We start from the raw sequence: 11,332 nt of genomic DNA, 5'->3' as shown, positions 1-11,332 counted from the left end.
TAAAACTCCCAAAAGGATTGGAGATATTCATATATGCAGATGACATATGCATAGTATGCCCAAACAAAGCTTATGCCAGAAATATCACTCAAAAAACTCTGGATATGATCCAAGCCAAATGCAATGATCTTGGTCTGAAGATCAATACCAACAAAACCAAACCAGTGGCTATAAAACGCTCGCAAAACCCTCAAAACTTCCCACTGAGAGGTGAGGATAATCGAATGGGTGAGTCAATTCATGTACCTTGGGGTAATCATTAGCAATACCCTGTCAGCAGCTAATGAAGTAACCTACCTCATAGAAAAGACAAAAATCCGTCTATCAGCCATGAAACGAATGACCTCCCTTAGACAAGGAGTATCTAATAGCCTACTAAGGCTGTTTCACCTACAAGTAATTCGATCCCACATTGATTATGCAGCACCCACACTTACTGCATTGACCGAAACTCAAAAAGCATCATTAGACGTAGTCCAAAACAATGCCATGAGACTAATCTGTGGCTCTCCAATGTGGACAAGACTCTGCCTACTCAGAGAAGAAACTAACTTAATCTCCCTGTCAGCCAGAATTGACATAAGGAATAGCAGCATTATATTCAGGTCAATCATCGCAGACAGGAAAATCCCACTCAATGATAAAATAAAAAGGCTTCTACCTCTTACTGAAGAACTAGATCCGCCCAGCTCCTATGCAAAGAAACTACTGGATACACTCAGAAGAATGCAGATGCAAAACGAGGTCCACAAAATCAAGGGACAACGAATGTATGAGGGCTACATCCCTCCTGCTCCCTGGGCATATGATCCCATCAAATACAACTTCACTATCCTACCATCAGGAAGCAAGGTTCTTTGCACGCAAGAGCAAATCAATGCAGCTGCAAAAAATGCAATCAGGAACACTCCTGCGCCTCATACATACTACACAGATGGATCAGTTGGCCGTGCAATCCCTGCAGCCGCAGCTGCAGTTATCTCTACATCAGGACATAAAGCAAACTGGAGACTTTCCAACCATGCCTCCACATTGCAAACTGAACTAGTGGCCATTGCAAAAGCCCTAGAACACTCTTCCAATCAACAAAACGGTAACACAACGATCCATACAGATTCCAGAGGAGCCACGATGGCCCTCAGCAACAAGGAACCAACAGATAATGTGCACCTTATCACTGCAATTAAATTCCTAGCCCTGCTCCACCAAAGAAACAACAGGCAAGTCACCTTGAATTGGATTCCAAGTCATACAGGAATCTCTGGCAACGATGAGGTCGACCACCTAGCTAAATCGGCCTTAATGTGCCAAACTATTAGCATTACTGTGCAACAGTCATTAAAAACCATTCAAAATAAAATGGCTACCTACTGCAACATTCAAAAGACTAGTGAAGTTAGAAGAGCATTCCTTGATGGCTCAAGATCTGCAAGGTGGTACATTGAAGCTACAAACATTCTACCACACCCTATTGTAAGACAAACACCTCGCCAGGACGCAGTAATTATTTGCAGACTGCGACTGGGATATCTATGCAACTGGCAGATCATCTTAGATAACGGCTAAGATCTGCAGCACAGCATAGACCAATCAGACCATGCAAGTACTGTAATCAGGACACAGAAGAACCTTTACAGCACTATCTACAGCAATGTCAGGAAACAAGCATACTTCGGCAGGATCTTAATCCCAATAATCCTGCTACTACAACAGAAATTGTCAAGCACATTATTGACAATCACAATACCCTCTCAGCATTTCTCCAGAGTTACCCTCCACCGAGATAACGTTGCAACAAAGTCAACGTAAAATCTAAGCGGCAATTAAAAGAGAAACCTTATCCTCTCTACAATTCTCTGCTGGGAGCTGGGGGATTGCCGGTGGCTGCGGCCTTATCCTCCTATCCTTTGGACTGGCGGCCCGTTGTCGCACAAGCGGCCTGTGTTGTCTGTCTGGGGGTGTGGCCAGGGTCGTCAGCGGTCCTTTTTGACTTCCAGCACATCTTCCCCTCCTCTCGGCTGGCAGCCAGTTGTCGCAGAGCGGCCTGTGATGTCTGTCAGGGGGTGGGGCAGGGATCGGGGGGGGGGGGGGGGGGCTCTTTGACCTCCAACACATTCTTCTCTGTTCAGATGGCACCCCGTTGTCGCACTGCGGCCTGTGTTGCTATCTACATATTCATCTCCCTTTGATTGTCTCAAAAATAATCCTTATTTTTACGTTTTCTTTTTTCTTATTATCTCCCCTTTTTTTTATCATATATAGGTACAGGAATTTTATATTCCACCCTATCTCTACCACTAAAACTGCTATAACTCCTCCTCTTCAGCTCTCTCCTACTCAGCTGAAATCTCACACTATCCCCCTATCTCACACTTAAGCTTAAACCACTATGAAGTTTGTTCACTTCACCTATATCCACTTCTCTGACTACAAACTTTCAACTCCTTCCCTAGCTCTCTTACTTATCGGGACTTGCTACTATAACTCTTTCTCTCTAACTTAGACTGGAGCCAGTGTGCTCATAGGATGATATTCCACAGTCAATCACTCCTTTTCAGACATCCCATCACCACCCAAAACCTATCCCAAAATCCTAAAATAAATGTTGCAGAATATCCCCCACCCAACTACTTATCCCAATATATCCTATCCAAACACCTACGGGCTGCAAGATTGCAAAAGCCCGTGTCTAGCCAAAAGGGCCAGGCAATCTATACAAACAACAACAAACAACAACGAGTGTACCCTGAAGCAAGAGAACTCTAACCCAAGACAGTTGAAGACCAAAGGCTAGAGAACAATGGTATGATTTTGGCGTGTCCTTCTTGTAGAAGGACTGATTACCATAACTAAATATATTATCATCATCATCATCATCATCACCTCTTCCTACGCCTATCAACGCAAAGAGCCTAGGTTAGATTTTGCTAGTCATTTTTATATAGAGCTTTTGAATCAATACTTATCCATTCATCATCTCTTACTTCACGCTTCATGGTCCTCAGCCAGTCAGGACTGGGTCTTGCAACTATTCTAGTGCCTTGTGGAGCCCAGTTGAAAGTTTGAGTAGTTAATCTCTCTTTGGGAGTGCGAAGAGCATGCCCAATTCATCTTGATTTAACCCTCACCATAATCTCCTTTACATATGACACTCGAGTAATCTCTCTTATAATTTTATTTTTGATCCTGTTCTGCCATTTAACTCCCAGTATTCTTCTGAGGGCTTTGTTTTGAAATCTACGAAATCTGTTGGATATTTTTTCATTGTCATAACACGAATCATGTTCATCATATTTTGAGTTCAAGCATTCAAGGACGATGATAAAGGTACAGTCAAAGTGAAGTAGGAACTATAGGATTGGGATCAAAGACAAGATATACGACGCATCTTACTTGAGTACAGGATATAATAGCAATTTTTTAGAGGAATCGTGCAAATGATGATAAAAACTTGAAATCTGACACACTTGTTATCCAAATGATAATAATCAAATTTAACTAATTGGCCAATAAAAAGTACTAAATGACACTTATTTTTCCAGATGTGTGACAAATTAGTTTCCTGACGTTGATGTTTGCTTAGAGGTATTTGTTTTTGTCTGATTTGTAAGTTTTAGATATAGATTCCTATGTTTTCAAGTCTACTGCAGAACGTTTTAATGTTCATGAAGCAAAATTGGATATATTTTCCAAGATTTTATTGTTCACAAAGCAAAGGGATATATAGTTTACAAAATTTTACGGATGGCCAGCAAATTGCTCTATTTTAATTAAATGTATACACTTTCCACCAGAATGTTTCAACCATGCCACCGATCCTGCAGCTGCTATTGCTCACATATGCAGCTTCAGAGTGATATGCAGGGGAACGCTGACTGTAAGCAGTTGCACCTTCCTTTGGTGCCATTCTTACAGACACACTTGGTTAGTTCCCAACAGCTTGTTGCAATATGAGGTAGTATTTTCCAATTTTCTCCATGGCTCCCCTATCTGTATCAACCTCTGCTTACCAGGATTCTTTATTTCTAGATTGGAGATGGTTGCCTGGCCCCAGATGATCCCAGCATGATAGGTTATAGTTGTATAGCCTTTATTTGCGGGTTAATAAATCTAGTCGTGCTTCATCCACACTAGCACCAGGGCTTGATCTGTCATGCATAAGGATAACGATTCTCTCCCGCCTTTGGATGTTGACTGCAATTAGAGTGTTTCCAAAACATTATCAGATACGGTCCAGGTTCACCATGTACATTTATTCCATTTTCCGTGAAAAAAAAACAGGTATGACGTCTCATCCAGTGAATTCGTGGAAGTATGTAATGGATTTAAACTTTCTCAAGTTATATTCCAGAAAAGGGCTCTTGGACAGGAATCCATAGAGTCTTGGGTCCTTGGGCAAAGAAAATCCTTATTTTCCACTGTTTTACCCTCTGCTTGTAAATCATGGTTAAGGCAGGAAGTTTGAAAATAAGTAGAACTCTACTGTCAGTGTAATTTTTCATCTTACTAATATCAGTGACTTGCTTGAAGAAAGCAATTGGATATGGTTACGTACAACTTTTTTGGGTTTTCTTTTGCTATATCACCTTTAGGTTAGCTCGTTCTAAGTTATATAATGCCACTAAACAGGCAGGGTGATGTTTCAGTTCTTATACTATGACATTTCCTGCACTTAGTTTGGTAAGGAGTTTCTTATCAGTGAATGTTTCTGCATATTTGTTAATTATCTCAACCACTTGCACGGCCATTGCTTCTATAAGTGTCCTCCTCCCCCACCCCCTTACCTCTTTGGTCTAACAAAATAACCATTCTTGTGTTTTACCTCATTGAAGCTTCCGTGGGATGTAACTTTTACCTCCCTCATCATTGGAGATTGATCTGTTTTCCAGCTTTGCTCAACTTTTTTTTTTTTTGTTAAATAGTAGATGGCAACTCTCATGACATATGGCCTTCTTTAGTCTCAAGGTTTCTTCTATCCCATCACATTCGTCAAGTCTTGCAGGATCTAATTTGATTGGTAGTACTACGAGTAAGTGAGGGAGTGGAATATTCTATGCTAAATCCATATATCCATCAATTCCTCCTCTGATAAGATTGGCATGGGGAGACTTTAAAATGTCTTTCTTAATCTTCTAACGTAGACAAAATTTGTTACAATACTAGCGTCTGTTGTTAGTATTGAAGTCAAAACCGATGTTGTATTGTTTTACCACCCTGTACATAAATAATAGACACCTTTCTTTACAGGATAAATCCAGTCATTCATCCAGTGCCATAAGTCCAGTGCGATCTGTACACCATCCAGATAACTAAACCTCCATATTTGTGGTTTTGCCCTCCTGCACCGGTATGCTCTGCCCATTCAGGTGCAGCTGCCAAACTGATTTGCGTTAATTTGGCAGCAGTTGGCATTGTAGTAGGCTGTTGCAGTTTAATGTCAATATACATATCATACTTAGCTGTCACAGCACCCCATGAAGAGTGTCATTGGAGCAATGCTACCAATGTGACTGATGTGCCCGAAATCACTACTCCAAGAACTTCCTCAACTTCATCCACTTGAAGGTTTTCGAGCTAGATATAGTCTGTCAAGCACAGAGACCCAGTTTGTCCCTGGAGAAAACGAGGATTACCATGTATATGCAATGAAAATTTAATGCAAAAACCTTTTGTTTGTATGCTGTAAAAAAAATCAAATCATGAAACATACATACCCTTTGACTTTCACGTTATAACAATTAAATTCTTGGAGAAAATGGGTCATTTCGCTTTATAGAAATCAAGAATGATCTGGGTGGCCTTAAAACATAAGAATGGATGTCTATATCACGGAACTATGACAACAACAGATATTTCTAAGAAAAACGGCCACTTTAGGCGGCTAATTTTGCGGCTAAATTGGACTCCTAATTAGCAGAAGCCAATTTCGATAAATACAACGAGTAGACAAAGTGTGTCAAATTTGATTCATGAATCAGCATTTGTCTGATTTTTTTGGTTATATCCTACATTAAATGGTGGGCCTTAAAACTAACATATTAATGTTATTGCAAATATATCTTCAAAAAATTTAATTCCATATCCAATTAGTAATTATCTAAGCGTAAAACATTAAAGATCAATTATAAGTTCAGGTTTTTTTTTTTTAAAGAAATATTCTTCCATAGATTTATTATCAGAATGAAAAGCCGAAACATACACGTTCATGTTTCTGTTTAAAACAAGCTTCGATATTTTTCGCCTACATTCATTCCCTCTCCACCTCCATACCTCTTTTTTTTTTTTTTTTACTCTAAGAGGGTTCTCTTCCCACTCTCCATATCTAACACCTTTTTTTTCCCTTGTTCTTTTATTCTTACATTCTTTTTATTCTCCTCAGATCAAATATAAAAAGGATGTGAAGTTGTAATAAATCGTATACAAAATTGTTTATTCATAGATGTTTCTATTTCGGAGATTCTAGTAAACAATTATTGATGTATTGCTTTTAAATATAATTCCAATAAAAAATCTAAGTGTTTGTTTAATCACAATGATAGTTTATTATTCTCTTCTTTGAAAGCAGATAAGTTACTTCATGATTCGCTTAAGAATATCTGTTAAAAGGAGTTAGAGTAAATAAATATATAGGTTTTTCTCTACTACTTTTTGATATTCTCTCTCTCTCTCTCTCTCTCTCTCTCTCTCTCTCTCTCTCTCTCTCTCTCTCTCTCTCTCTCTCTCTCTCTCTCATTCGGCACATTTTCTATTCTTTTCGGTGACACGATTTCTATTTCAGCAGATTTATGGGGGTTTGGAATGTTTACGTCGTAAGTAAAATACATACATACATACATACATACATACATACATATAATTACAGATTGGAATAAAAAGAAGAAAGAGAGAGAGAGAGAGAGAGAGAGAGAGAGAGAGAGAGAGAGAGAGAGAGAGAGAGAGAGAGAGAGAGAGAGAGATATAGTTAATTAATTAAGAATTCATTCGTATTGCTTCCAAAAAAGAAATGAGTTGATTAAATCCTTAGGTCCCTTATACAGTTTTAAGGAAATAAATTGAGAGAGAGAGAGAGAGAGAGAGAGAGAGAGAGAGAGAGAGAGAGAGAGAGAGAGAGAGAGAGAGAGATTACATTCTTTTCCGTATTCCCTCCTTTGCAAATTAGGGCTTAACAATTTACTCCAATCGTTGTAGAAGGGGTTTCTTTCCTTAAAAGATATCCTACGAGTATCAATGAAATGTGAAAATTGATTCAAGATTCCTAGGTCTTCCAATGCAGGTCATCAGGCCATAAATTCATATAACAAATCGTAATAGATTGTATCATATTCGTTTCCTTAAGTAGCTCATAAATGATTTTGCGTATCGGTAACAATGATAAAGTTAGGATGTTTTCAACACTATTTATATTTTACTACTACTACTACTACTACTACTACTACTACTACTACTGCTACTACTGCTAATAATAATAATAATAATAATAATAATAATAATAATAATAATAATAATAATAATAATAATACACTTCACCAAATTTTATCATATATGTAACTCATATATGAACAGTAGAGGTGGAAGGACGGGGCAACACAAACACGCATAAAATAATAATAATAAAAATAATAATAATAATAATAATAATAATAATAATAATAATAATAATAATAATAATAATAATAATAATCTATTACGGAAATATGTACACATATTTAAAATAAGTTAAATACAAATTGAGAAATTAACAGGTTTTTTAAATGATAGGTTATCAGAAAAAAAAATAACATATAACTCGTTTTTACTCTATTAACGGAAATTGGATCAGAATTTGACAATCCTTCAAATGCCCCTCATAAAAAGATTACTACAGTCAGACACTATCAGGTAAATGTTTGATTATACTTAGCCTTAAGTCAGATATTTACCAGTTGATATAAGATAACGTGGTCTATGGGTGGTAAATTATGGGATGAGAGAGAGAGAGAGAAGGCACTGTTTGCCTAGCACAAGGAACGAAAAAACACCCTTTCTTCCTCTATCTTTTTGTATACACGAATATTCCTAGAAAAGGGAGTATGAGCCCTAAATAAATATTTTGATACCAGAAACCTTCTATTTACATTGTGAACAAAAACTTGGTTATATGAAGTTTGAAACTCTTATGGAATCTCTCTCTCTCTCTCTCTCTCTCTCTCTCTCTCTCTCTCTCTCTCTGTTTCACCTTGTCTCAGGAAATATCACGCTGCATAGTATTGATGCCTGAATATAGCTCCGAACAAGTTACCTATGATCTTTTATATAAGGTGGGAAAGAGCAGCTTCATGCATAGTGAAAGAGATAGTGTATATTTATCTACATTTAACCAATATGAACTACAAGGCTATTGAGAAATATATCCGACCTTTTTCTTCTTTAATTTTTGAAAAAAAATAGGTTATTAAGAAAATGCATTTCTGGTGCTCAAACTTTCTGGGGGAAATGTTTTAGTAATTTCAATCTATCACGTTTTTAGTATGTTCCTGTTTGGTCGTCCGCAGCTGTTTTTTATCTTAATTTGTTGGGCAAAACTTATGATTCATCAAATTATTAATTCTTTTTCTATACATTAATATCTAGATGCCAATATTCAGTTACTTCTTTCTTGATGTTTTATAAAATATTTCATAATTGCAGAATGAACTATTCTGTTTATTGTGCTAGGTATACAATTGATTCTAACAGACTTATCTTCTCAATCATACGTCTCAGTGCTACTGAGCACTCTAGAAGCTTTATTCCAGCTCTGATCAGATTGTGAAATGATCTTCCTAACATGGCAGTTTCATCTGTATAACTCTAGAAATTTAGACTTTGTTAAACAAAATGACATGCCTCATTTCATAATCTATGTTAGAGTGGTGTGTTTTAATATTGTCACTGAACCTAATATACATCTGTTCCCATACTAACAAACCTTCCGTTACTTATGTGGATGACACTCAGCTTCGTCCCTGAGTTTATTGCTAAGATTCAAAATCTGGGGTACTGGACCATAGATTAGGGCCTTTCAGATTGCAAGTCTTCATTCTATAACCAATGACCCAGATCAGTTGTTACTATTCCCAGTGAGGAGAATGAGATACTATCTTAAATGCACCACAGCAATACGGCCCATACTAACACCTCTGTTTGTTAGTTCAGGTAAAGTAAAGGGGAGGATCAACAAGAATACAGTTTCTTCCAGGATTCGCCAAGTAATCGAAAGAACCTTGGCTCCTGATTTTACTCAGTCTCGTCTTCCTAGAGGCCATGATGTCAGGGGAATCAGTACTTCCCTGGCATTCAAGAGCAACTTTTCCGTGTTGCAAGTTCTACAAGCGAGCGTGTAAATGAGACAGACCACCTTTACAGCCCTTTTCTTAAAAGACGTGACCCACAGGAGACTCAATACGTTCACTATCGGTCCTGTGGTGGCTGCTCAACAAGTGGTTAAAGATACCTCAGGCTCCTTCTTGGACAAGTAGCAGTTGGTTGTGGCATCGGTTACCGGGGTTAAGACTGAGATGAAGGAGAATATAGTCTGGCTTTCCTTTCATCATCTTCCCCTTCCTTGGGGTACAGCACTATTGGTCCCTCTGCAACCTGGCTTCAACTTCAGGAAGATATTATCACTTCCCTTGTGTAGCCTGGTATAAGTTTTAAAACTGTTATTCTGTACATGTCCCCATTATTTCCGCAAGGTAGCAATAAGATAAGTCTTGTATTTCGATATAAACTCAAAGACGTTCATACAAACAACAGCCTCTATTTTACTGCCAAGAACAGGCTGTGAGTATACTCACTTTTTATATTTCACTAAGGTGTCAAAGTTTTCCATAGACCACAGTCATATACTGTAATAGGTAAAACTGGGTCAATGTCCATGCCAGATCTAGGACTTCCACCGACCTAAGAGTGAGTCATCCAAATAAATAACGGAAGGGGTTTTTAGCATGGGAACAAAGAATAAGTTTGGATATAATTTATATTTTTCCCTAACTAATAAAAACCTTGATTTATTCATGTAAATTGGACCTCCATCACCTGTCCCCCAGAAGTCCTGGCTGCTATAGACAGTTATGTATCTTACTTCTGTGAGAATATATATAGAGGTGGCTGGGTACCCACAGCCACCTCGCAATTAAATTCTATTTGGAATTATCTGTCAGCGGCAGCTAAAGGTAGCCATTAGACTTTTCTGTTTATTCATTATTTCTATAATGCCTCTCTGCACTGGGGTGTTTCTCCAATTAGTGTTTTAACCTAGGTTTACAAAGAATAATAATAATAATAATAATAATAATAATAATAATAATAATAATAATAATAATAATAATAATAATAATAATAATAATAATAATAATAATAATAATAATAATAATGCTTGCTTGTCGACGATCATCATGAAATACCAATTGCTGGTGCACTGTGTCACTTTAGCAGCACCACACCGGACATTTAGCAAAATCAAAATATGATATTTTATTTCAAGTACTTAGCTCCAAATTTTAAATTACTCAGATATCATTGATCCTCTATGATAAAAGAAATAAGTTATCCGGAAAGATATTTTTATATTCTATGAAAGTCAATATGAAGCTAGGAAATATAGTTCTGTATATGACAGCATGCATAAAGGAACGTCTTTCAACAAATCTCAAACAAAGGATATCTACATTGGGTAAATCAATATTCAAAGCATTTCAGATTAAGTTGGAAAAACCTCCTCCAGGGTCACACAGAGAAACTCACATCGTATTGCCGCATCACTTATTATTATACCTTTATTATTAAAATAAACTCTGGGTAAAACTAGGAAGCAAAATAAATTTAGAAATACACTGTAACAGGTCATTAAGAAAAACACGAACAATACCAGGTTAAATGCATCCATTTCTGTATAAATAGGCCACAAAATACAAAAGCCTATTAAGCTCTTATGGTAATAAAACTTCATTAAGCTTTGGATAGGAATGTAACAAAATTTGATGGCAAATTGAGCCCAAGGGAATATATGCATATAAATCGACAAAGGGAAGTATCTCCCAGAAGCTTTAATTGCTTGATTTATGAAAGTTTCGTATAATGACTCAACACTATATCTACTTGATTACTCAGGGAAATATTAACACCATAAAGAAAGAGTTGAGATTGATTGGAGTACAATTTAACAGCCAGATGAAAAACTAAATGTGAAGCTAAAGGAAAAGCATATGGGTGTAAAATTAGACATCTTTTAGAGAGCTTGTATAGCAATATTGAAGAAGGGGAGTGGTAGAAAATATAATGGAAATAATCAAAGTTATACAAAGCTAGAAGT

This window comes from Palaemon carinicauda, chromosome 12 (assembly GCF_036898095.1).
Source record: "Palaemon carinicauda isolate YSFRI2023 chromosome 12, ASM3689809v2, whole genome shotgun sequence".
Lineage (NCBI taxonomy): Eukaryota > Metazoa > Arthropoda > Malacostraca > Decapoda > Palaemonidae > Palaemon > Palaemon carinicauda.
The sequence above is the reverse complement of the archived record's forward strand: the minus strand, read 5'-3'. Positions refer to the sequence as shown.